Source organism: Chelonoidis abingdonii, chromosome 5 (assembly GCF_003597395.2).
Source record: "Chelonoidis abingdonii isolate Lonesome George chromosome 5, CheloAbing_2.0, whole genome shotgun sequence".
In the NCBI taxonomy this organism is placed as follows: domain Eukaryota; kingdom Metazoa; phylum Chordata; order Testudines; family Testudinidae; genus Chelonoidis; species Chelonoidis abingdonii.
Window position 1 is genome coordinate 64,723,138 of NC_133773.1, and position 26,944 is coordinate 64,750,081.

The 26,944-nt window shown below is 41.8% G+C and overlaps 1 protein-coding gene and 1 pseudogene across 2 annotated transcripts in view; both read right to left on the reverse strand.

The window, feature by feature from the left end:
• The window catches only part of PDGFC (platelet derived growth factor C), a 245,712-nt gene that overhangs the window by 196,955 nt on the left and 21,813 nt on the right, over nt 1–26,944 (reverse strand). The gene's annotated exons all lie outside the window — the stretch shown is intronic.
• On the reverse strand, nt 11,824–11,992 carry LOC116824089 (U2 spliceosomal RNA; annotated as a pseudogene).

Consider the following 26,944-nt stretch of genomic DNA (forward strand, 5'->3'; position numbering starts at 1 on the left):
TAATTAGATAAAATCTTGACACAATTCCCAAAACAGACATTCTCAATCTTCTATTTCTGACTTGAGCACAACTATTTCCTGGGTCTACATTTATCAAGTAAAAATAAGAAGTATTTATTTTTTATTAATCACGTCTATTATGGTAATGCCTGAGGACCAACCAAGAATGAAGCCCCATCAGTAGACAGTTCCTGCTCCAAAGCATGTATAATCTAGATAAAACAGACACAAGGTGGGGCAAGGGGTGAACCATGTGATGGCAGCAAACACCATAGTTGCATGATTTTTTATTTGGTTGGGGTTTGTATGTGGGAGAGGGGGTGGAAGGGGTTACTTAAGAGTGGACAAGATAAATGGAAAGAAAAAAGGAAAAGAAAGGGATAAGGGGGACATAGAAGGAGACAAGAAAGTAAAAAAAGCAGGTGTGGAGCGAAGCTAAGGAACCACCCTCCTAATGGTTTACATTAGACATGTAGAGTACATTAGTACCATATATATACATGTATATATATAATATTGTAAGGACTGAAATTTAAAATACAAACATGAATTCCATGAACAAGCTACTGGACAACAAAACTACAAATTAAAGGCTTGAAGCTCTGTTTTCATAATAAACTATGCTTATTTCTTCCCCCATATGGATTTTTGTTTCATTAAATTAATAAAAGCAATTAGATACTGCAAAAAAATTTAAAAAATGCATGTATTGACTGTCATTTAAAAAAAATCATGTATCTGCCTTGACAAGCAAGATTCAAACTCATTTAGGCTTTTTTTATCCACCTAAATACTTCTATGGTCCTTCATCAACGTAGTATTTAAATCCTTCACAAACATTCATTAATTTACTTTGACAAGACCCCTGTGAGATCAGTATTATCCCCATTTTACACATAGGAAACCTAGGTAGACATACATTTAGAAGAAATAAGAAAACAGAGACAAACTTGTGCTCATCTGTGACAATCAGGGTCCAGATGCTCCAAGAGGAGAAGGGGGTGGGGGGACTGACCCCAAAGAACAAGCAACTGATTGCATTCAATGTTATTGTGAATAAACATATGTCAAGTAAGGTCTTTTAGGAAAGGATGTGATGTTCTAAACATCAGGGTCCTTACAAGATCTGTGTACAGGTTATGGTTATGAATGTATGCTTGTGTATATATGTAGAACATTATAGTTGTAACTGGACGTCAACTGCAGCTTAACCTCACAACAACGGTGAAGTAATCAGGCAGTGATGGTCACCTCCCAAGTTAGTTTATATGAAACTAACTCCAACCACCTAACATTGTACAGCCTAGAGAAAGACAATGTTGGACCACTAAAATTAATGGAAAAATATTGAAACCAAAAAGAAAATCCCAGTCTTGGAAAACGAAGGAAGGAGGGAATTTCCCCTGTTCTCTGTAACCATGAATCATCATAATCAGAAAAAGGGGGAAGAAAACTGCAACCCCTGTTAAAAGGGATGATGGTTTCCAGAAACTGAGGGCAAGCACCTAAGAGAGGTTCTGGGAAACTGTTCGGAGGCAATAGGTAATTTATATTAGGAGAAAAAAGGAGGAAATAGCTAATATAGAAGTATAAAGCCTGAGAATGCATCTTTATGTTTATTTTCTGTGTAACTTGTATGTGTTTGCTTTTCCTCACCATTTCATCTTTGAATCTAAGATTTTTTATTAAATAAACTGTTTATTTTTACCCCAAACAGATCTCTGTTGTGCAGATTAGTGGAATATATGTGCCAAAGTGAACTGATAATCGGCAACAGGTTTCACTCCTTTGGGGGTGATGAACCAGAGGGGAAAAGTCAGAGTGTCTGGTAGTTAAGAACTCAGGGAGAAGGATTTGGGAGGACTTGAGACTAGAATAGCTAGTGGGGTCACCCTGCAATGAGTAGCAGGCAGGCTGAAGCCAGGGATTGGACCTTTGTGCTTGTAGGTTGGCTACTGGTGTCAAAGCTCTGAGCCACAGCAGCATAGCATTAAGACTCTCAAAGTTACAACACAGATGGTGACAGAACTCTTACTTTTCTGGATGATCTGCAAAATGTCATACCACCAATGATTTTGACTGTACCCAGATATTTATACATTTTAAATTTAACTAAACTACTGTCCTTATCCAGGACTCATACAGGTAACTGAAGAATCCTACTACAGTTGTGAAATTCTGCCAAAAATGTGTTTTAGTTGGACTTAATGTACACTAATCTTGTGTCACATTTTCTGCCGCATCAGCTTAACAACAATGCTTCAGTTTTCCTGCCCAGAAACCTCAATTACATTTTCAAACTGTTTTCCTGTAGTCCATAGAAAAGTCAGACACTGTCTGCTGGGATAGCAGGGAAGTTGATTCTGAACAGACAAAAGTGACAAGAATTGTGAAGGCAAAGCATGTGACAAGCTTCAGAATGCTGACCTTTAGAACTTGAAACCAGATGGATGACCCAGCTCTTCAGCAAACATGAATTCTTTTGTACTGTGGGTGAAATGGCAAATATTTCCTGTTATTAAAAAACATTTTTGGATTACCTTCCCCTGATTCGAATGCAGAGACAACTGCCCTCAGTGACAATAAAAAGATTGTAAAGAGTGCCCTAAAGCTACAATACAAAGGAGATAATATTTCTGTTAGAAAGAAGAGTAAAATTACAGGCTTTGTCAACCCACGAGAGCATGAACTTGTTTTTGCTGGTGCATGCATTTCAATACCTTGACAGCCCAGAATTATTCATTTAATAATTTCAGTTTATAAAAACATACCTATGTAGAGATCTGGGTGCATATATACACACACAAGTACAAAAAATAAATAGAGCTAATGCCAAACAAATGGAGCATTAACCCCTAGATCCCGCTATAACTAGAACTCCACAACCCAATACTGCATCCTTCCCACCAGGACAAACTAGCAAGAAAAAATGGAACTTGCAAAAATACCTGAAAGGCAATGAATTTTAATTAGGTAAATGAAAGAAGGAAGAAAATTTTACAACTGAGGATTAATCACTGAAAAGCTCACCTCCACTCTTTTCTAACTTAGCTTGAATGCCTCAGAATTACACAAGGCAAGATGAGAGGTCTCAACACAACCAAACCAGCTCCTGTAAAACTTATAGCAACACCTTAAATTAAACCCAGATTGTTTGTACTACATACAGATATTGGTGTGAGGGGATAATATGCCTCTGCAAAAAACACACCATAACAAAAAGGCTGTTGCATTCTGGAGGAAAAGTCCATCTCCAAAAAACAAGGCTTTAAGCTTTTGGCTATTTGCATAAATGGACAAATGACAGGAATACACCCCTCCCCCCCACACACACAAACACACACTGGTAGTCACCGCTGCTCCAGGTCTTCCTTGTTTCCTTTCATCCTCTCCTACCAAAATTAAATGAATGTGAAGGCATAGGATGAGTCACATTCGGTCCACAGATTTAAAATCAGAAATGATATCAGGTCGAGTTAGAAATGAGTATTTTATATTTTACAAAGCCAGAAATCCTCCTATCCAATGGTATAATGGAGTCATTTCTATTTTGAAAGGTCCGGATGTCAAACCCTACAATTTCAACATTATCAGGTGTTGAGTAATTATGTTAGGTCAATTTCTCAAGTTTCATCAAATTTTATTATGATTTTTCCTCTCTGGGAATATCTATATTGCAACAAAAGATTCACAGCCCAGCCACAGCTAGTCCAGGTCAGCTGACTCAGGCCCGCCCAGGGCTCCAAAAGCAAGGCTAAAAACTGCAAAAAATATGTTCAGAGCGGAGCCTAGGCTCTAAAATCCCATGAGGGGGGTGGATCTCAGAGCCCAGGCCCCAACCCTGAATATCTATACTGCAGTTTTTGGTCCCACAGTATGAGCCCGAGAAAATTGACCCTGGCTTCCAGCCCCCTGCCTTGAGCCACTCAGGGCAGAGGGCTGGGAGCACCCCTATGAGCCGAGCACCCCACACACACTCAGCCTTCGGCCCTGTACCCGCCAACACCCCCAGCCCTCTGCCCTAACCCTTGAACCCCCCCACACACCCAGCCTTCTGCCCTGCACCCCCTACATCTCCCAGCCCTCTTCCCTGACTCCTGAACCCCCCTACACCCAGCCTTCTGCTCTGCACCCACCACACCTCCCAGCCCTCTACCCTGACCCCTGAACCCGTCCACACACCCAGCCTTCTGTCCTGAACCCCTCCCACATGCCAGCCCTCTGCCCTGACCCCTGAAACCCCGCCTCCCTCAGGTCTGGGGACCCAGCCACAGGCCCCACTCAGCCCGCTGCCGGCCTAGGTGAACAGAATCCCAGGCTGGCAGCGAGCTGAGCAGGCTGGCAGCGTAAGATCAACATTTTAATTTAATTTTAAATAAAGCTTCTTAAACATTTTGAAAACCTTGTTTACTTTACATACAACAATAGTTTAGTTATATAATATAGACTTATAGAAAGAGACCTTCTAAAAATGTTAAAATGTATTACCGGCATGCGAAACCTTAAATTAGAGTGAAGAAATGAAGACTCGGCACACCACTTCTGAAAGGTTGCCGACTCCTAGTCTAATACCTGTACAGAGGAACTCTTTGGCTCATACGTTTTTTGGTTTGGAGTTTTTTGTATGTCTAAATAATTATGTATCATACTTCTAGTGAATCAAGAGCTATTTAAAAACACTATATGACATGAATAATTTAACTCTAAGAATACACCAGCACATTGCATACTACCTTGAGGCCTTATTTTCTCTTTTTAAGTCCTGCCCACTAATTTTCCCTTAAGTAATAATCTCTCTCGTTGCCTCTAGCTGAGCAAAGTTCAGGACTACATCATTAATTAACTAGAGACACTGGGATTTCTAGACCTACAAACAGTAATTCTCCATGCTCCACTACTATTAAAGGTCCTATCAAGTACACTATGCCAAGACTTCTTACTCTTTCAAATGGGAGTTCACATCTTGATTCATCCCAGAGCAACAGATCGGTACATAACAAGACTTAGACTAAAGAGCCAATGAACCAGGCCTGCACAATTCTGCAGAATTCTGCACAATGTGTCTTAGACAAGGAAGTGAGTTACTGACTCATTCATAAACAAGATATGACAGGTGTGACGTTATTAATATAAACTGGGACCATATAAAACATGGGTTGCAACCAAGGTTCTGTAGTGGCACCAAATTCTATGTAAAGGGGGTCATATAAGGTGTCTAAGACGAGGTTACGGGTTACTGGTTATGATTATGCTGTCTGTATGTCTGTATCATTTTGTAGTTGAAGTTATAAGTATTGGCTGTATACTGTCTGTATTTTAAATTGGTGCTGCAGTTCTGGGTGACACCCCAGACTAGTTGGTGTCAGCTCAGCTTACCTGCTTGATGGCCATTAAGGACCATACACTACACATTGACCCATTGAGAGGAGGCGAATACGCCTTGTGACTCAGCAAGGTATGCAGAAACTGGCCCATGTGACTGCAACCCATTTTGCTGTAACTTCACGGTAGGAACAAAGGAGTTGTCTTACACCTGAAAGTCTATAATAAGGCAAAGGCTCATTCCATTTGGTCTTCAATCCTGTTCTTACCTCTGGAGGGACTTTGCTACAATCTGAAAGCTCTGCACAAAGCTGATGACCCATCCCAGCAGGATGTTCTCCAGAGACTGGACTTAAACTGCAGTTTACTTCATCTCTCTACTAAGCCTAAACTAAGGACTTTCATTACTGTACGTAATTGATTCAGTTTAACCAATTCTAGCTCTCACCTCTATCTTTTCCTTTATGATAAACCTTTAGATTTTAGATTTAAAGGACTGGCAACAGCGTGATTTGTGGTAAGATCCGATGTGTATATTGACCTGGGTCTGGGCGTTGGTCCTTGGGATCGAGAGAACCTTTTCTTTTACTGGGGTGTGGTTTTCATAACATTCATCCCAGGACATGTGGACTGGTGTGATACTGGGAGACTGGAGTTAAATTGCTTGTGTGACTTGCGGTTAGTCAGAGGAGTGACACCGAAGTCTTTTGTCTGGCTGGTTTGTTTGCCTTAGAGTGGAAAAACCCCAGCTGGGCTGGCAGATTCAGACAAACTCAGCATCTTAGCGGTATTTCCTTTTCATCATCATTTTAAACCTAAAAGTTTTTTTGTTTTTTTTGTTTTTTTAAAAAAGCCTTCAGGAAACTGAGACTTTGGACCATAATTACTAATATGGACAACCTGAGACAAATCCTTTTAGGCTGGTCCCATATTCCCTATTAGGATGCAGGCTAAACATTCATTAAAGTTAAAGGGGTTTTGCATGGATAAGTGCTTAAAATAATGCTTAGCACTTATAGAGTACTTTACTATTCATTTCAAAGCACTGCAAAACATTAATAAATACAAGACAGGATCATTAGAGAGCAAGGTCACTTATGAAAACTCTCCAAGATGACACAACATCTTCAACTATTCAGACCTAAATTCTGACACAATTGATACATGCCAAACTAACCTATCTGCTTCTTGAGAAGTAAGATTTTTTTAGACAAGAAAATGCAGTGGATCTAATTTACCTCATTTTTCTTATGGCATTTGAAACAGTTTCACATGGGGAATTATTAGCTAAATTGGAAAAGATGGGGATCAATATGAAGATTGAAAGGTGGATAAGGAACTTGTTAAAGGGCAGACTACAAAAGGTCATACTGAAAGGTGAACTGTCAGGCTGGAAGGAGGTTACTAGTGGAGTTCCTCAGGGATAGTTTGGGGACCAATCTTATTTAATCTTTTATTACTTTGGCACAAAAAGCGGGAATGTGCTAATAAAGTTTGAGGATGAAACGAAGCTGGATATTGCCAATACAGAGAGGGACCGGACATCCTAGAGAAGATCTGGATGACCCTGTAAACTGGAGTAAATAATAGGATGAAATTTAATAGTGAAAGTGCAAGGTCATGTATTTAGGGATTAATAACAAGATTTTTGTTATAAACTGGGGATGCATCACTTGATTAGCGGAGGAGGAGAAGGACCTCACAGTATTGGTTGATCGGAGGATGACAATGAGCTGCCAAGTGATATGGCTGTGAAAAAAGCTACTGAGGTCTTGGGATGCATCAGGCGAGGTATTTCCAGTAGAGATAAAGAGGTGTTAGTACCGTTATACAAGGCACTGGTGAGACGACATCTGAAATACTGTGTGCAGTTCTGGTCTCCCACGTTTAAGAAGGATGAATTCAAACTAGAACAGGTACAGAGAAGGGCTATTAGGATGACCCGAGGAATGGAAAACCTGTCTTATAAAAGGAGACTGAAAGAGCTTGGCTTGTTTAGCCTAACCAAAAAAAGGCGGAGGGGATATATGATTGCTTCTATAAATATATCAGAGGGATAAATACCAGCAGGGCCAGTGCAAGGATGTTTCGCGCCCTAGGCGAAACTTCCACCTTGTGCCCTCCCCCGTCCCCGATCCTCTGGCCTGAGGTGCCCCCCTCTGCCTTGAGGCACCCCCCTGTGGCAGTTCCCCACTCCCCCCGCTCTGAGGCACCGCCCCCGCCCCAGTTCACCCCTGCTCCGCCTCCACCCCGAGCACACTGTTGCTGCTTCACTTCTCCCACCTCCCAGGTTTGTGGTGCCTAAGCTGATTGGCGCCGCAAGCCTAGGAGGCAGCAGAAGTGAAGCAGCTAACCCCTGCTCTGCCTCCTCCCCGAACACGCTGTCGCTGCTTCACTTCTCCCGCCTCCCAAGCTTGCGGCGCCAATCAGCTTAGGCACCGCAAACCCAGGAGGTGGGAGAAGTGAAGCAGCTACAGTGTGCTCAGGGAGGAGGCAGGGAAGGGGTGAGCTGGGGCGGGGAGTTCCCCTGAGTGTCGCCCCCCTCCCCTTACTTGCTGCAGGCGGCCCTCCCAGCACTCCCCTGCCCCAGCGCCCTCCACCTAAATGCCGGCAGCAACCAGGGCAGCCGAAGATCCAGCCGCCGCAGTCACTGCCGAAGAAAATGCCACTCCCCAAATCCTAGGCGACCGCCTAGGTTGCCTAAATGGTTGCACTGGCCCTGAATACCAGGGAGAGAGAGGAATTATTTAAGCTCAGTACCAATGTGGACACAGGAAAAAATGGATATAAACTGGCCATCAGGAAGTTTAGACTTGAAATAAGATGAAGGTTTCTAACCATTAGAGGAGTGAAATTCTGGAATAGCCTTCTAAGAGGAGCAGTGGAGGCAAAAGACATATCTAGCTTCAAGACTAAGCTTGATAAGTTTATGGAAGGGATGGTATGATGGGATAGCCTAATTTTGGCAATTAATTGATCTTTGACTATTAGCGGTAAATATGCCCAGTGGCCTCTGATGGGACACTAGATAGGATAGGATCTAAGTTACTACTAACAGAATTCTTTCCTGGGTATCTGGCTGGTGAGTCTTGCCCACGTGTTCAGGGTTTAGCTGACTGCCATATTTGGGGTCGGGAAGGAATTTTCCTCTGGGGCAGATTGGCAGAGGCCCTGGGTTTTTCATCTTCCTCTGCAGTGTGGGGCACGGGTCACTTCCTGGCAGATTCTCTGTACCTTGAAGTCTTTAAGCCACAAGTTGAGGACTTCAATACCCCAGACACAGGTCAGGGGGTTGTTACAGGAGTGGGTGGATGAGATTCTGTGGCCCATGTTGTGCAGGAGGTCAGACTAGAAGATCACTATGGTCCCTTCTGACCTTAAAGTCTAAGAGACTTGCATTGTTCTATCAGAAGGATAAAAATGCATTCAGTGATGGCACATTCAAGAATAAATTTATGGTTTATATATCCAAAGACTTAAACACATATGTAACTAAGCCATGAGTAGCCCCACTGACTAGAGTGACTTAGGCACAAGCTTAACTTTACACACTATGGGTTATCCCATTACTGCAATGAGATAACTCACTCACAGTGTATAAATTTAACTGTGGCCTTAAATAGTATATGGGTACTAGCAGAGTGTTATTAGTTAGAGGCATTAGAGATCAATGACATTAGTAAATTGAACAAACAAGGCTTCCCAAAGCACTTAAGCTTAACTTTAAGCACAAGAGTGGCGCCATTGACTGGAGCCCAAATGGAGCCCAAATGAACACACACAAAATGTACAGGATTACGTCAATGTAAAATGCACTTTGCCTATTTATATTGACATGTGTACTTTGATTTTAACTATTCATGATATTTCATAGCATGCATAAGTAGATTATGTGGCTCAGCTGGCTCAGCAACATATAACAGTCAGAAAGTCAATGGCAAAACTAACTTACTGTCCTTGCAAAAAGAGGAAAAATTGAGTCAAAGTTTTAAAACATTTCCCTTCCAGCAGTTTGGCAACTTTTCACTATTATTTCTTTTTCTTCATTTTGTGGATATTTTTGCTTCTTTTTCATCCAAATGTTCAAGTTTTTCTGCTTTAGCTGAAGAGAACAAGCAGCTGATCAGCAAACTGGTTTACGGAAGACAAAATGAAAAAAATTCTTAGCAGACGACCTAATCAGAGAAGAGTTATAGTAGCCAGTCAGAGTAAAGTTCTGCATATATATAGTATGGTTACTGAAAAATATAAAAGATAAAATTCTCTTTCACAGAGCTGGCGCTGTTAACAATGGGCCCCAATAGACCCTTCCAGAGGATCAGTAATCTTATTTAAAAAACTGATGGTGATGTATCAGCAGTGTAGAGGGGAAACTCGCTCAAATGTATAAATATTTTAAATTATGTAGCTTCCTGAATAAAAACTAGTACCTCACATTATAAACCTAATGTTCTACTTTTATGACATGTAAAATTAGTTTTTTTAATTGTGTTCTTTCAAGTTTCTGACATTTATGCCATTTAAATAATTTCTATGATAAATATAATGCAGAGTTGACACTCATTGAGGTTATAAATTTGGTCTCTGCACAAATTCATAGTTTCAGAAATGATCAAAGGAAATGCCTACAGCAATTATACTTACATTTTATAAGTGAGAGAGTGGACAATACGAGAGATCAGTTTCTGTTCTCTGAAATACTTTTGTACTTGTCATACAAGAAAGCATTAATCTGAATATTTTTTAAAAAACAGAGCAAGAATTTTCACATCAGAAGTTAATGAACTGACACCAAACATCCAGAGGGAATTTGGTGTCCCAAAACCTAACTATATAATTGACCTCTCTACCAAAAACTGACAGTCTCCAGAGGAGAAGAAATGTGCTCAAGTGAGTTTGATTTAGTTACTATTTTTAGAAGTAAAACAGAAATGGACACAAATTTAGGAGAAGTAGAGAGCTAGAAACTGTTTTTTTAAAATATATTTTATTATTGCAGAAGTATCTATAAAAAAATGAAAGCAGATGAATGTATTGTTTTATTCTACCTCCAACAATTTTTGCATTTTAATTCAAATTCACAAAGTATTAGACACAGGATTCTGAACTTCATGCTTGGATATGGGTAACACTGTGTCTAGCACACAGACAGAGGGAAACACCCCTTTTTGACCATAAAAGGTATGCAAGCATGTTCTCAAGAGGAAAGTGTGTGGGGGATCTTATTTACAAATGTCTAAATACATGCCATTCCTTTGCGCTTACAGGCACAGTTGAAAATGAGCCAGAAAAGGAAGTACCAGCAGTCTAGCACAAATAGGACATGAAATTTCCATTGCATTTGTCCCAGCATGGTTTTGTTTTGGCATATACTTTCATATATCAGTTTAATTATGTTCATACTAGTGAATAAATGTCTGTGTAGCATTCACTGAATAAAGAAAAATATGAAGTTGTTACTACCTTTTGAAAAATGCTTAAATATGCAACCGGTTAACATTGTTACATTGCTGATCAATTAGAGAACATGCTCCCTTATACAGTCAAACCACGCAATAATGCTCCCCGCCATAACGCGAAATCGCATATAACCTGATCACAGGTTGGCTCCCCTTTAAGGCATAATACAGTACAGTACTGTACCAATGGTCCCCAACACCATGGCAGGGGAGAGAAGCTGCAGCCCCGCACCTGCCAGGGACAGAGAATTCCAAGGCTGTTGGCGCCAGTGCTCTCTGTTCCCAGCAGGCACGGGGCTGCAGCTTCTCTCCGGCTTCTCCAGGGCAGCCGGGGCCAGTGCTCTCTGTCCCTGGCAGGTGCGGGGCTGTGGCTTCTCTCCTCCTTCAAAAGGAGCCACGGCTCCCCGCCTGCCGGGAACAGAGAACTCCGGGGCTGCAAGTGCCAGTGCTCTCTGTCCCTGGCAGGCACGGGGCCGCGGCTTCTCTCCGACTTCAAGAGGAGCCGTTTCTCCCCGCCTGCTGGAGACAGAGAACTCCAGGACTGCGGGTGCCAGTGCTCTCTGTCCCCAGCAGGCGTGGGGCCACAGCTTCTCTCCAGCTTCTCCGGGCCTGCCGGGGCCAGTTCTCTCTGTCCCCGGCAGCTGCGGGGCCGTGGCTTCTCTCCCGCTTCAAGAGGAGCTGTGGCTCCCCGCCTGCTGGGAACAGAGCATTCCGGAGCTGCGGCAGGCACGGGGCCGCGGCTTCTCTTGAAGCCGGAAAGAAGCCGCAGCCCTCAACCTGCCAGGGACAGAGTGCACCGGCACCTGCAGCCCCGGAGTTCTCTGTCCCCAGCAGGTGGGGGGCCACAGCTCCTCTCCCCTGCTGGGCAGTAGGCACCAGGGGTACTAGGCAGCGCACACCAATGCACCGCTTTGGGGACCACTGAAAAACTGACTGGTTTGAAACCCCGCTATACTGCGACCCCGCATTTAACGCGATGGAATTTTTTGGACCCCAAAGGTCGCGTTATAGCGGGGTTTCACTGTAATTTTTTTTTTTTTTTTTAAGGTCCGGTCCTGGTGGCACTGCAATACCAGGTCAATGCATGGGGTGGACAGAGCAAGCTCCTATTCCAGCCCCGTTTCAAAAATCAATTTAATATAAAGTCCTCAAATAAAGGACATATCAGATATTAAACTGATAAGAACAGATACAACTTTTAGATAATGTTTTCACTTGTTTGGCAGCCACCTGCTTTGTCCACCACTAGCAGGAAGAGCAGCCCATTGCAGCTAGCTGGTGGGGGCTTGGAACCAGGGTGGACTGGCAGCCCCCCATTAGCTCCCCATTCGCCTAAGTTCCCTGTACAGCAGCTGCCCAGCAGGCCACTAATTGCCTACCTACAGTTCAGCTGTCCCTCCCCCCACTGCCATATGCTGCTCCTGCCCTCTGGTTTGGAGCTGCTCCCAGACCCTCCTGCTTGCTGTGCAGTGAAAGGAGGTTGAGGGGGGCTAATGTCAGGGTGTCCCTCTCCCCCCTACTCCTGCCCCCCCACTTACCCCTTCTCCATATAGAGCAGGGTGAGAATGGGACAGGGCTCAGGACTAGAACATAAGAACAGCTGTACCAGGTCAGACCAAAGGTCCATCTAGCCCACTATCTGTCTACCAACAGTGGCCCAACTGCCAGTGCCCCAGAGGGAGTGAAGCTAACAGGCAATGATCAAGTGATCTCTCTCCTGCCATCCATCTCCATCCTCTGATGAACAGAGGCTAGGAACACCATTTTTCACCCTTCCTGGCTAATAGCCATTTATGGACTTAGGGTATGGCTACACTTCGAATTCAAAGCGCTACCGCAGCAGCGCTCGCCACGGCAGCGCTTTGAAGTGTGAGTGTGGTCGGAGCGCAGCGCTCTCCCAGCGCTGCATGTAAACCACATCCTTTATGGGTGTAGTGTGCAGCGCTGCTGGAGCTTTACACATTGACGCTTTACAGCGCTGCATCTTGCAGCGCTCAGGGGGGTGTTTTTTCACACCCTGAGCACGAAAGTTGCAGCGCTGTAAAGTGTGAGTGTAGCCATACCCTTAGCCTCCATGAATTTATCCAGTTCCCGTTTAAACATTGTTATAGTCCCTGCCTTCACAACCTCGTCAGATAAGGAGTTCCACAAGTTGACTGTGTGCTGTGTGAAGAAGAAACTTCCTTATTTGTTTTAAACCTGCTACCAATTAATTTCATTTGGTAACCCCTAGTTCTTGTATTATGGGAATAAATAAATAACTTTTCCTTATCCACTTTCTCTACATCACTCATGATTTTATATACCTCTATCATATCCCCCTTAGTCTCCTCTTTTCCAAGCTGAAGAGGCCTAGCCTCTTTAATTTTCCTCATATGGGACCCTCTCCAAACCCCTAATCATTTTAGTTGCCCTTTTCTGAACCTTTTCTAGTGCTAGAATATCTTTTTTGAGGTGAGGAGACCACATTTGTACACAGTATTCGAGATGTGGGCGTACCATGGATTTATATAAGGGCAATAATATATTCTCAGTCTTATTCTCTATCCTCTTTTTAATGATTCCTAACATCCTGTTTGCTTTTTTGACCGCCTCTGTGCACTGCGTGGACATCTTCAGAGAACTATCCATGATGACACCAAGATCTTTTTCCTGACTCGTACCTAAATTAGCCCCCATCATATTGACTAGGGTGACCAGACAGCAAGTGTGAAAAATTGGGACAGGAGTGGGGGGGGTTAATAGGAGCCTATATAAGAAAGAGACCCAAAAATTGGGACTGTCCCTATAAAATTGGGACATCTGGTCACCTTACTCAGGACAGAGAGAGCTTGCTGGCTGCAGCTGCTGTCTCAACTTCCTGATTTTTTTTTAAAGGCAATGTACTTAAGAGTGGGGTCAGCATACTTAAAGGGGCAAGAGATACAGGGTGTGTATCTCTTCTCTGTTTGCCATGCTGTCTCTTCTAACTCCATTCCTGCTGCCTTGTAGAGTATGAGGCTACATTTACAACAAAGTGTTAACCCCTGAGGGCTGCCAAATGCTAGTTCATCATTTAGCAGTAAGGCATTCCCCAGGAAATATCCCACCCTCTAACTTCACCACCTCAACCAAGCATCACAATCATCATGGCTGTGTACAGTACTGTTTGTTTAAAACTTATACTGTATATAGTTTTTTGTCTGGTGGAAAAAATATCCCTGTAACCTAAGCCCCCCCATTTACATTAATTCTTACGAGGAAATTGGATTCGCTTAACATCGTTTCACTTAAAGTCACATTTTTCAGGAACATAACTACAACATTAAGCAAGGAGTTACTGTACAAAGACATCAAATTTCTCCTCAAACACATATATCCCATCCAGACTCTTCCTCCCTTCTCTCCCTCCCAGCAAATGGTGATTGTGATTTTGCAAGAACAGGAGGACAGCTATAGGACACTGAGGAGAAAGGGCTAACTGATCAATATTGTGCATAGCAATGAACAAAAAAGTCTACTATTGGCAAACTTCTTTGATCATTGGCTTGAACGAGTAATTTCAAACACTTGCATTTCTACCTATCTTACTTATACACAAGTTTTGTTGTAACTCTGAATGAATGGCTTTGTTTTAGCACCAAGATTTGAATCTGGAGTTCAATCATTTGTGCAAAAAACTTGGGGATGCAAATAAGACTTGCAAGAAGGCAGCTGCTCGTTTTAAAATTTGATTAGAACCAGTGAGAATTATATACATTGCCACCACTGTCAATTACCTTATGGTACTTTCTTTGAGAAGGGATCAATTCTGAACCAATAAAATCAGTCTTGGCTTTGCTTAAGGACCTGAGTCAACTCCTGTTGAAATCAATGAAAAGATTCCCAGTGATTTCAGTGAGGGCTCGATTGGGCCCTTAAAGATTGCAGAATTTATCCCCTTTTTAAATAACTATTTAATTTTCTTTATATTTTTAAAAGATTATAGAAGATGGAAAGTATAATCTTTCAGAAATAGTATTCATTACAGAACAGCCCATTGTAAAATATTCCCAAACACCATCACAGGTTAACTTTAACCTTTCATAATGGCTTATTTGTTTCCATGATCTAAAATGAAGAGTTTCCAGTGGCCTGGGGCTAGTAATCCTCTTGAAGAATTTAACACTATGAAAGTCAGAGAACAAGTAAACTATAGGTCAGTACTTGTAGGCCCAATGAAATTAATTGGGTTATTAGCAGAGTAAGGTGCTATTCAGTGTGAGGGCCATGTTAATAAACCTGATATTGCTCAGTATAAATTACAAAAATCCATCTGGGCTGCGCACAGGGAGAAGTAAAATCTTTAATACCTTTTTATAAAAATGAGTGTTTTTTTAACTGAAGCCAAAGTGAACACTTCTATATGCAATGTGACATACTGATGCTACCTAAAGAAAAATACCCAGTGATCTACATTCAAATGAAGCTTCCAGTATTTGGAATAAGTGTATTTAAAAGCAGCTGAATTCAGACAGATTAGAACTTTTTCCATAAGAAGTAATATCTGGCACCCTATAATGGGGTGCCTCTTAAGCATTCCCTAGCACCTGCGTGTAGCACCGCTATCATTTACTCACACTTGGCACCCACTGCAGACTGCTGGCCAACCTTGATGGGTCTTCTGTGTTTTGGCCTTCTGGTCAAGTCACAAAGTCCAACTGAACCCCTTTCAAAGTACTAAAGAGTCCAATAAATGAACAGTCCCATTGCCCTCATTAATGTCTTCAGCCCTGGGTCTGGGCCCTTTAAATTCAGCCCTTTGCTTGGGCTCTCAAATAAGCCCTGTTCCCTTCTTGGGGTTTATGCCACTGTGGCAGTTAGGGAAACCCAGGACCACCCACTACTATATTTCAACTCAGGGATCCTATAAACACAGCTACACATTGCTTGATTAAAGTTCATTCCTGCTTCTTCCCTGGTACTCTCCCTACCTGTCTTATTTTAACTTCATCCTTACCTCAGGCCTAAGGTTCTTAGGTCCTCTTCCTCCCTGCAAATCCCTCTTAAGTAAATGTAGCCAGAAATAAACTCTGGTTATCTCTAAAGCTCCTCTAGCTAGAGAATAGTTTACTTCCTTGCCCTGGTGGTCCCAGCCAAGAACTAACTCGCAGCTTGCTTGGCTGCTTTTGTAAGGCCTTGCTAGGCAAGCCTGCAAGACCCACCTTCATTATATTCCTTTTCTTTCACTTCATTGCATCCTGGGGATAGTTATTGGAGGACTGCAGGGCCTCCTGTAGGGAGCCACAAAGGCCAGGTACACCGGATTACACACACCCCTCACCCCTACCATAAACCTCCATAAGGGGTAGGCAGATACCAGTGCTGCTTATTTAATTTTTACAAAATAGCAAAACTAGCAACGAAAGAAGAAAAGAAAAAAAGTTCAATCCCTTCTTAAACTTTTGACACTGCTAACCTACACTTCTCTTTCTCAGCAAAGTTCTTGAGACTGTCTACTCTCATCTTTACAGTCACCTCTCACATAACTGAGGGCCGAAATGACAGTCTGGACCTATACATTGAATGCTTCCGCCGACGTGCACAGGCAGAAATCGTGGAAAAACAACACCGCTTGCCTCATAACCTAAGTCGTGCAGAACGCAATGCCATCCACAGCCATCAGACGAACAGACCCTCGACATAACATCAAAGAGGCGAATAAGAGGTGCTGGTTGTCATTCATGAACAGGTTACTACCCAGAAGAGGCCGGCCAACAACTCTCCAATACGATACCAAATCTACAGGCCCACTTCCCTCAGAGTCCCAGTCTGAGGAATCACACTAGAGCTATTCATGCTAGATCAGCGACACTCCTAAGCACACCACACAGAACAAATCAACATACCCTTAGAGCCCGAACAGGGGTATTCTATCTACTACCAAGATCCACAAACACCGGAATCCTGGACGCCCATTCATCTCGGGCATTGGCACTCTCACTGAGGGACTGCTGATATCGTGGACTCTCTACTCAGAACACTAAGCACCAGCACTGCCCAGCTATCTCCGGACAACCAGTGATTTCCGATGAAAACTAAACAAGCATTGGTCACCTCCAGAAACACCATCCTAGCACCATGGATGTAGAGGCTCTCTACAAACATCCACACACAGATGAATACAAGCTGTTAGGAGCAGTATCCTGATGATGCCCACAGCACAAACGCGGCTGAGCTCTGTGCCTTATACTCACACACAACTATTTCAGTTGAATGCAATATATACCTCCACAGATCAGTGGCACTGCAGGCACCCCGGCCCCACAATCCCCAATAGTTTATGGCTGACCTGGAACAAAACGCTTCCTCAGCTCTGTCTACTCACGGCCCCTGCTTACCTACGCTCATTGATACATCTTCATCATCTGGACCCATGGGAAGGAGACTCTAGAATTCCACCACGCATTTCAACAACTTCCAGCACCATCAACCTCAGCCTGGACCAAATCTACACAGGAGACACTTCTAGACCCCAGTCGTGCAAAATAGCTGAGGTCACATAACCACTCTAGTATCAAAAACCTACCGACGCGCGTACGCCAAACCTCATGCCTCCAGCCGGGCACATCAAACCGATCCATTGTCTCCAGCCAACACTGAAGTACAACCGGCAGTCTGCTCTAACCCCTCAGCCAAGAACCAACAGCCTAACAAAATCTCCACCAAAAATTCTCAAAACTACAATACCCCACACGAGGAAATTAGAACAGACAAGCAGAGCCAGACGTGTACCACAGAAGCCTCTACTGCAAGAGCAAACCCAAGAAAGGAAACCCACAGGACTCACTGGCCATCCACTACAGCCCCCAGCGAAACCCCTCCAGACGCATCATCAGGGATCTACAACCCATCCGGAGCAATGATCCCACATTTCCACGATCTGGGTGGCAGGCCGAATCTTGCCCACAGACAACTGCCAACTGCTGAAACGTATCCAGCAGCCACGGCACCACGCGTACCTAGTAAACTCTAGCTCAAGGAACCAATCCATAGCCACAAACCTCGATGCCAACTCTGCCCACATTATCTACACCAGCGACAGACCATCACAGGACCTATACCAGAATATCATCCATTAGCCATCACTGGTCATTACCTGCGACGTCCCCAATGTAATATACGCACATATGCCGCCATGCCCTACGCTAGTACATCGTCCAATAGCTGGACAGTCACCTACGGAAAAGGAAAATGGAGCACAAAGCAGATATCAGGAATGGCCAATAGAAAGAAACCTGTAAGGAGAGCACTTCAACCTCCCGGCCACACTATAGCAGAACCTTAACGTGGCTATCCTGCAGCAAAAAACTTCAGGACCAGACTTCAAAGAGAAACTGCTGAGGCTCGCAGTTCATTTGCCAAATTTGACACTCATCAGTTCTGGACTCAACAAAGACTGTGAAATGGCTTGCCAATTACAGAACCAGTTTCTCCTCCCTGATGGTGTTTCACACCTCTACTGTAGAAACGGGGCCTCACCGCTCTCCTGACTGAGACTAACCTAAGTTTCTCTAGCTGCTGCTAGCAATATGATTATCAAGCTGCCCCTGAATTTCCGACTACTACCTGCGTCTGACGAAGTGGGTATTCACCCACGAAAGCTCACGCTCCAAAACGTCTGTTAGTCTATAAGGTGCCACAGGATTCTCTGCTGCTCTCACATAACAATACCCTTGATCATTGTCAGTAGAGGTGTATACTGACCATAGCATGGAAACAGCTCTCCTTCATGAGGTGGCTGATTTCCTTTTTACTACTGGTCGTTCCAAGACCCAAGTGCTCTATATAACTTGGCGGAATCTACCACCTCTCTGAATCATTTCCCTACATATGTAGCTGTTGACCATCCCCATAATTCCATTACTGCCTAAAAGATATTCTCCCAATCACTCTCTTGATAGTGCCTTCTCTGTGCCAAAGCCACTTCACAATGGAGTCCCAAAGTCAATTACTAGTTCTAATCTGCAGTATTGTATTTTATTCCACATTATCTCAATCTTCACTTTTAATTACAATTGACAAAATCCAAGTGCACATATTGTGATACCTTTCTAACCATTCCATGACTACCTTTACTAAGTAAGCTGGTTTCATCTCAACTTCTTTTAGTAAAATGTTTCAAAGACAACACTGTTTTATTTGAATAAGAGAAACAGCCTCAAGAACAGCTCTATCTTAAATTTACGTTATTGGTATGCAACCTGGATTAAATTAACTAACTCTTGCTTCTCCTCCTCCTATAAAATCTCCTGTGTTTGGAAGTTAACATCTCTCTGCAGCATGTCTTGTTTATTAACAATGATTTTTCTCTCTCTCTCTTAAAATCTCCAGCCATGATTTCATTTCCAAATTGCCCTGACTGTCAACTCTTCAGTGGTCAACACAAATCTATTTAATCACATATCATTAATTCTTCCTGCAACTTGGCTAATAAATGATAGATACAGATTAAATGTCAGGTTTTTTTATCTAAAGATCCCAAGCCATTCTAGAATAGATACACAGATGTATAAACAGCGAGTAATAGAATTGTAGTTTTATTCTCACAGCTGAGAACTGGGGTGGGGAGGGGCTACAACTCAAAAAAGGCAGTAAAACAGCTGCCACCTTCCACTACTGAGATAGGGAAGTTATTGACACACAGCAATAAGACAGAAAAGAAAAAGGAAAAAGAAAAAAGAAAAAAAGGTAGGGAACCAATTATTCCATTAGAATCTGCCCAGAGCAATGGAACATCTCCATTCTGCTATCAAGATAACTGCCATCAGATCTTAATTCTCACAAGTAGTTAATTTGTTAGTTTTACACTTCAACCAAAACATGCACCCCTAGGAGCACATCACTATCATCAGTTAATGCTGAGTCAGCCAGTCATGTTCATTAGTGACACAAAATACAAACATAAGAATGACCATACAAGGTCCGACCAATAGTCCATCTAGCTCAATATCCTGTCTTCCCACAGTGGCCAATGCCAGCTGCTCCAAAGGGCAATCAAGTGATTCATCCTCAGTCATCCACTCCCAGCATCTAGCAGTCAGAGGCTTAGATACACTCAGAGAATGGGGTTCCATCCCTGACCATCTTGGCTAACAGTCATTGATAGACCTATCATATATGAACTTATCAATTCCTTTTTGAATCCAGTTATAGTTTTGGCCGTCACAACACTGTCTGGCAACAAGTTCCACAGGTTGACTGTGTGTTGTGTGAAGAAGTACTTCTTTATGTTTTTTTTTTAAAACCTGCTGCGTATCAATTTAATTAGGTGACCTCTTGTGTTATGTGAATGAGTAACATTTCCTTATTCAGTTTCTCAACAATATTTGTGATTTTATAGATCTCTATGATATCTCCCCTGAGTCGTCTCTTTTCCAAGAAGAACAGTCCCAGTCTTTTTAATCTCTCCTCATACAAAAGCGCTTCCATACCCTTAATCACTTTTCTTGGCCTTCTCTGTACCTTTCCCAATTTTAATATATCACTTTTGTGATGGGGCAATCATAACTGCAGGATTCAAGGTGTGGGTATACCATGATTTATATAGAAGCATTATAGTTTCTGTGTTATTATCTATCCCTTTCCTAATGGGACATCACATTGTTAATATTTTTTTGACTGCTGCTGCATACTGTGCAGATGTTTTCAGACAACTATATACCATGACTCCAAGACTCCAGATAATTTAGATTCCATCATTTTGTATGTGTATTTGGGATGATGTTTTCCTATGTGCATTAATTTGCATTTACTAACAATGATTTTCATCTGCCATTTTGTTGCCCAGTCACATTATAACTCTTTGCAGTTTGCTTTGGACTTAACTATTCTGAGGAATTTTGTATCATCTGTAAACTTTGCCACCTCATTGTTTACCCCTTTTTCCAGATCATTTATAAATATGTTGAACAGCACTGGTCCCAGTACAGATCCCCAGGGACACCACTATTTATTTCTCCATTCTAAAACTGACCATTTATTCCTACCCTTTGTTTCCTGTCTTTTAATCCCAAGTACACTGTATCTCCTGGATCACCCTTGTCTAATAATTCTCTTCTTTACTACAGTTTCAACCAATTTGCCTTGTACTGATATATAGGCTTATTGGCCTGTAATTGCTAGGTTCACCTCTGGAGCTTTTTATAAAAATGGTGTCACATTAGCTATTTTCCAGTTAATTGGTACAGGAATTGATTTAAGTGATAGGTTACATACCACAGTTAGTACTTCTGCAATTTCATATTTGAGTTCCTTCAAAACTCGGGTGAATACCATCTGGTTCTGGTGACTTATTACTGTTTGTCAATTTGTTCCAAAACTACCTCTTCTGATACTTCAGTCTGGGACAATTCCTCAGATTAGTCACCTAAACTGAATTATTAAGGTGTATACACTTGACTTACCAGAGTTTATGCTTCTTTCTATTTTCCTCAGATGAATTTTACTTCCAATTTTTAAAGAATGTCTTTTTTACCACTAGCCACCTCTTTTACTCTGTTGTTTAGCCAAGGTGACATTTTTTGATCCTCTATTCTTTTTTAATTTGAGGTATACATTTAATTTGAGCCTCTATTATGGTGCTTTAAAAAGTTTCCATGCAGCTTGCAGGTATTTCACTCTTGTGATTGTTCCCGTTAATCTCCATTTAACTAGTGTCCTCATTTTTGTGTAGCTCCCTTTTCGAAGTTAACTACTACTTTGGTGACTTCTTTTGTATTTTGCCCCTCAGAAGGATGTTAAATTTAATTATATTATGGTTGCTTATACTCAGCAGTTCAGCTATATGCACCTCTCAGAACAGACCCTTCCTCTGTTTAGGACTAAATCAAGAATTGTCTCATCCCTTGTGGGTTCCAGGACTAGCTGCTCCAAAAAGCAGTAATTAATGGTATCTAGAAACTTTATTTCTGCATCCCATCCTGAGGTGACATCTATCCCCATACTGGCTGGGTAATTGAAATCCCCCATTATTATTGATGGTTTTCTTATTTTTACAGTCTCTCTAATCTCCCTGCACATTTCAAATCACCATCACCATCCTGGTCAGGTGTTTAATAGTATATTCCTACTGCTATACTCAAGCATGGAACTTATATCCATAGAGATTCTATGGTACAGTTTGATTCATTTAAGACTTTTATTATACATGATTCTATGCTTTCTTTCACATATAGTGCCAGTTCCCCACCAGCACAATCTATTCTGTCATTCCTATAGATTTTGTACCCTAGTGTTACAGTGTCCCATGATTTGTCATCATTCTACCAGGTTTCTGTGATGCCTATTATATCAATATCTTCATTTAATGTCAAGCATTCAAATTCACCCATCCTAATATTTAGACTTTTAGCATTTTTATACAAGCACTTATAAAATTTGTCACTTTTTAGGCTCTCTGCCTTTGCATAATGCAATAGAATGAGACTTTTCCATTTGACTGTTTCTCTTCAGTTCATTACCTGTACTTTATTGACTTCTATCCTCTCCACTTTACTAGGATATAGAGAATTCCTGTTAATAGATCCTTTCCTATGGGATGCCTCTGTCCATACTATGTGTTCTTCTGCACCTGTCGGCCTTCTCCCAATCCTTAATTTAAAAACTCCTCTACGACCGTTGTAATTTTATATGCCAGCTATCTGGTTCCATTTTGGTTTAGCAGGAGCCCATGTTACCTGCATAGGCTCCTCATTTCCCAAAATATTTCCCATTTTCTAGTAAACCTAAAATCCTCCTCCCTACACTATCATCTCATCAACGCACTGAGACCCTGCAGTTCTGCCTAACTAGCCCTGCACAAGGAACTGGAAGTATTTCAGAGAATGCTACCATGGAGGCCCTGTACTTTAATCTTTTACCTAACAGCCTAAATTTGGCCTCCAGGACCTGTCTCCTAGCATTCCCTATGTCATTGGTACCTACATGTACCACGACCACAGGCTTCTCCCCTGCACTGCACGTACGTCTGTCTAGATGTCTTGAGAGATTCCTAGTCTTCACACCCAGCAAACAATTCACCATGCACTTCTCCTGGTCATCACAAACCCAGCTATCTATATTTCTAATCATCAAATCCCCCATTACAATTACCTGTCTCTTCCTAATCATTGGGATTCTCCCACCTGGAGAGGTATTCTCAGTATGAGAGCATACCAGAACATCATCTAGAAGAAGGGTCTCAACTATGGGATCATTTCCCTCCTTTGCAGTTTGATGTGCTCTTTCCCCAAGACTTTCATCCTCCACAGCAGCAGCAAAGAGGCTGCCAAACTGGGAGTGGGACTACTCTGCTGTATCCCTGAAAGTCTAATCTATGTACCCCTCTATCTCCATTAGCTCCTCCAGGTCAGCCACTCTGGTCTCAAGAGTCTGCACTAGGTCTCTGAGGACCATGAATTCCTAGCACCGAATGCATTTATACACCACCTGGACACATGACAGGTAATCATACATTCTGCATTCAATGCAATAAACTGGATAGCCGCCCACTCTGCTGCTGGATGTCTAGCTGCATTCTTTTTACTTCTCTAGCTTTGCTTTCTTTTTTTATTTATTGGTGAGGAAACATGTTTATTGGCTAAGTTTAGAGGATATTAGGCGTATCTGGCTCTCTCACTGTCTAAACTCCTGTGCAAAATTCCCATTTGCTGCTCCTGTTCGTTAGCTCCTCTGGTCATTTAGGAGCTGACTTTTTAAACCTCTGCTCTCCCTGAGTAGCCCAGCCCACTTGTTAATGAATCCTAAAGAGATTAGGGATCAAAACCTGTTAAGAAGTTCTAACCCTTGCCTCGAAGGCCTCTAGGTTCAGCACACTGCCCTCTCCCTCCCCCGCCAAAAAACCGTTGTATACTACAGTACATATACTATATACAACAATCAAGCAACAAAGAGCTCACACCAAGTGTCACGTAGTTGTTCCTCCTTCACCTGGAAAAGTCCGTCACAAAACTCCTGTTTGCTGCATATGTGCACCATAGTTGTTTCATCTTTCTCCAAGATGGAGGAGTACCACATACTTCATCACTAGCACCACTTTCTCCAACGTTTCAGATGTCCTTGGAAGTCCACGTCCAATTACTTGCCAAACCCAACTCAGATTAACTTTCAAGAACATGCTGGATAACAACCAAACTTCATGCCCTCATTCACCCCTGCTCTACCATATCTGCAGTAATTATCTAAGTAAGATTGTAACATTAAACACATTACTTGGAATGACTATAGATAGCTAAAGTACTTGACAATATTTTTGTATGAAAGAACCAATAAAAATAAATTGTAAGTAAAATGTCCTACAGAGCACATTGAAAGATTTTTTGAGCTACTGTGGAAAGCATTAACAATGCCTGGAGTCTAATCTACAGATGTAGCTCAGAAGTTATAAATCAAATGTTGAGAAGGTGGCATTATCATAATGTAATATTCTGAGGTGAGACCTCACCCAAAATACCTTAACTTGAACCAAAAATAATTGTTGTTCTGTGTCTGAGATACACAAAGCAAGCAGAATGTTATCAAGTCTCAGAAATGCAAAGAATGAGAGACTTGTTTTCCTAAGAAAATATGGTAATTTAATTGAGGTTTTTAAGGTTATTAAGAGAGATTATTTCTTTGATGAAATGTCATATTGAAAATAGTAGAGCTTAAAAATGCAAGACCTAGTAAATAGTGCTTTAAAAAAAGGAGGGAAAACCCACTTACCTGTGGCTACTATAAAAGAAGAACAGCGAAGGTTTGGTGAAAACTTTACATTTGGCTATAAAAGATCCAAAAAATAGGTGGAAGAATGTACAACAGTACTCCGTCTGCTTTGTAAGTACACTGTTGTACGCAGTGCTGTATGCAGTGTTGTTGTAGTCATGTTGGTCCCAGGATATTAGAGAAATAAGGTGGGTGAGGTACTACATATTATTGGACTAAATCTCACAACAAAAGTTGATCCAATAAAAGATATTACCTCATCCACCTTGTGTCTCTTGTAAGTATATTGTGTGTTTTCACTAAGGAATTTCAAATGCAGAGTTCCTGAAAGTTCTCTCTTGTCTCCTATGTTCTCCCATGTATTTGTAAGGAAAGATAATTTCTTTAAAAAAACAAAATAAAACAAAACAAAACAAAAAAAAAAAACAGACTAGAGACTCACCAGTATGCTGCTAAAACACAGTTACACATCTTTCTCCAGAACCTGCTAGCTTTGTTTCTACCATAGGAGGATGTTTGGATGGAGTTGCCATCTGGATACAATGGAGCTGCCTTATCTCAACCCCAAGAAAAAAAAGTCTTGCTGCTGATAGGGGCATCCAAATGAGAAGACTCTTATCCTTTGATTTTCCACTTAATGAGGTTGCATGTTCATAAGCAGAGTAATGCCCAAGCAGCTATATACTTAACTTTCCTCACAGAAGTAGTCTCTTTGACATTTGTTTGAAAAACTGTAGCTATGATGACTGCTACTTTGGATTTCAGGCAGACAGCAAACAAGAATGTGATGGTGACTTTAAAGAGGCCAAAAACAGTGGAACTTAAGATGAAAGAATTGAACTGTGAGAAACTTGCCATTTGGGCCATTTGAGCCACTTGAGAAAACACCAGTCACAATTCTGGAAGGAAATGAAGTTCCAGCGTAGCCTGGAAGAAGCTGAGAAAGACAGGACCTCCAGAGCAAAAAAGAAAACAAATAATAAATCATAGGAATCTACTATTAGGGCTGTTGTGCTTACTAACAGAAGTACTTACACTTTTTATATAATTATTCTGCTCTCTCTTGTCTGGTCCTGACCTTTCCATTCTGAAGCTGAAAACTTGCCTGTATGTAGAAAGATTGGCATACACTCAACTCATCCCACCATACACTATCAAAGAGGAGGCATCTAATTTACAGTAGTCAAATTGAAAACCTGGGCATTATTTTTTACCACGTTCTTTCCAAGGAAAGTTATTTATCTATCATGGTACAAATTTGATTTGCCAGCTGTGCAGCTTGCACAGGCTGCCCCCTTTTATCTCATGACAGTCTTGCACCATCAACTTGTTACTGTAATTTCCTCTTCAGCAGAGTTTCTCTTCTTGCAGCTAGTACAGAATGCAGCAGCAATAGCTGTTCACAGGAATGAACAGTCATGATCATCACATTATGCTTGTGTTGTGTTCTTTACATTGGCTGACTAAGAAGTGATGGACTAATCTGAGGCTGGTTCTTTTGTTTTTCAAAGGCCTGAAGAACACAGGGCTTCAGTTATATTCAAGACCTCCTCCTGTAGCCTTACCGTGATGATTACACATGATCTAACAGTATCCACTGTCTGGGTGTTGACTCATTGTGTCTGGTATCAGCAGGTGACTGTGTTTTTGGCTGTGGTGGCTTCTAGGGTGTGGAACTCAATTACTAGAGATACCTGCTGCAGCTCATCCTGTTTGCCCTGCACAAGCACAAATACATTGAAATACATCTGGCAATATTTTTCTCCCAAATATATTTTCAGATGTAATCCTTGTTGGCCCATCTGCACAGAAGTCCTCATTAGAAAGTCAGCGTTTGCCAATAGACACTATAGCTACATGCAAACAAAGTGCTTTTTAAAATACATCTGAAAATGTTAAATTTAACAGCTAAATGACTATTTGACTACCCAGAGAATATGGTGTCTGGGGTATTAGCATTCTTCTGTCATTTTGACTAAATCTGTATCTACCAGGAAACCAGTCCACTGGCATTTGATGCCCACTTTCACAAAAACAACTGTTAGTTTTATTTAGGTGCTCAGTTTAACTAAGCCATACATGAGAGTTTCTGCACACATACTGGCCCAGGCAGACTGCAGCTAGCTGCTTCTGCAAGCATTAGTGTCCCCTCCATAGTTTATAAACACACACAATCCTCTTTGTAAACAGAGCACTTGAAGTGTGACTTAATGGTATGTTCCAGCTGTTTTCACAATTGTTCAAAACACAGTAATATATGTCTCTATATATCTACATTTATTGCTTAGAAATAGGATTTAGAGTTCATTACCCTCTTAAAAAAAATTAAATTAAGGGTGAAAAAGAGACAAAGTGATAAATCTTAGCAGCAGTTTCTCAGAAGAAACTTTAGGCCTTATGCAATCACGCTCTCTTCAAAAATGCCAGATAAAAATTGTTGC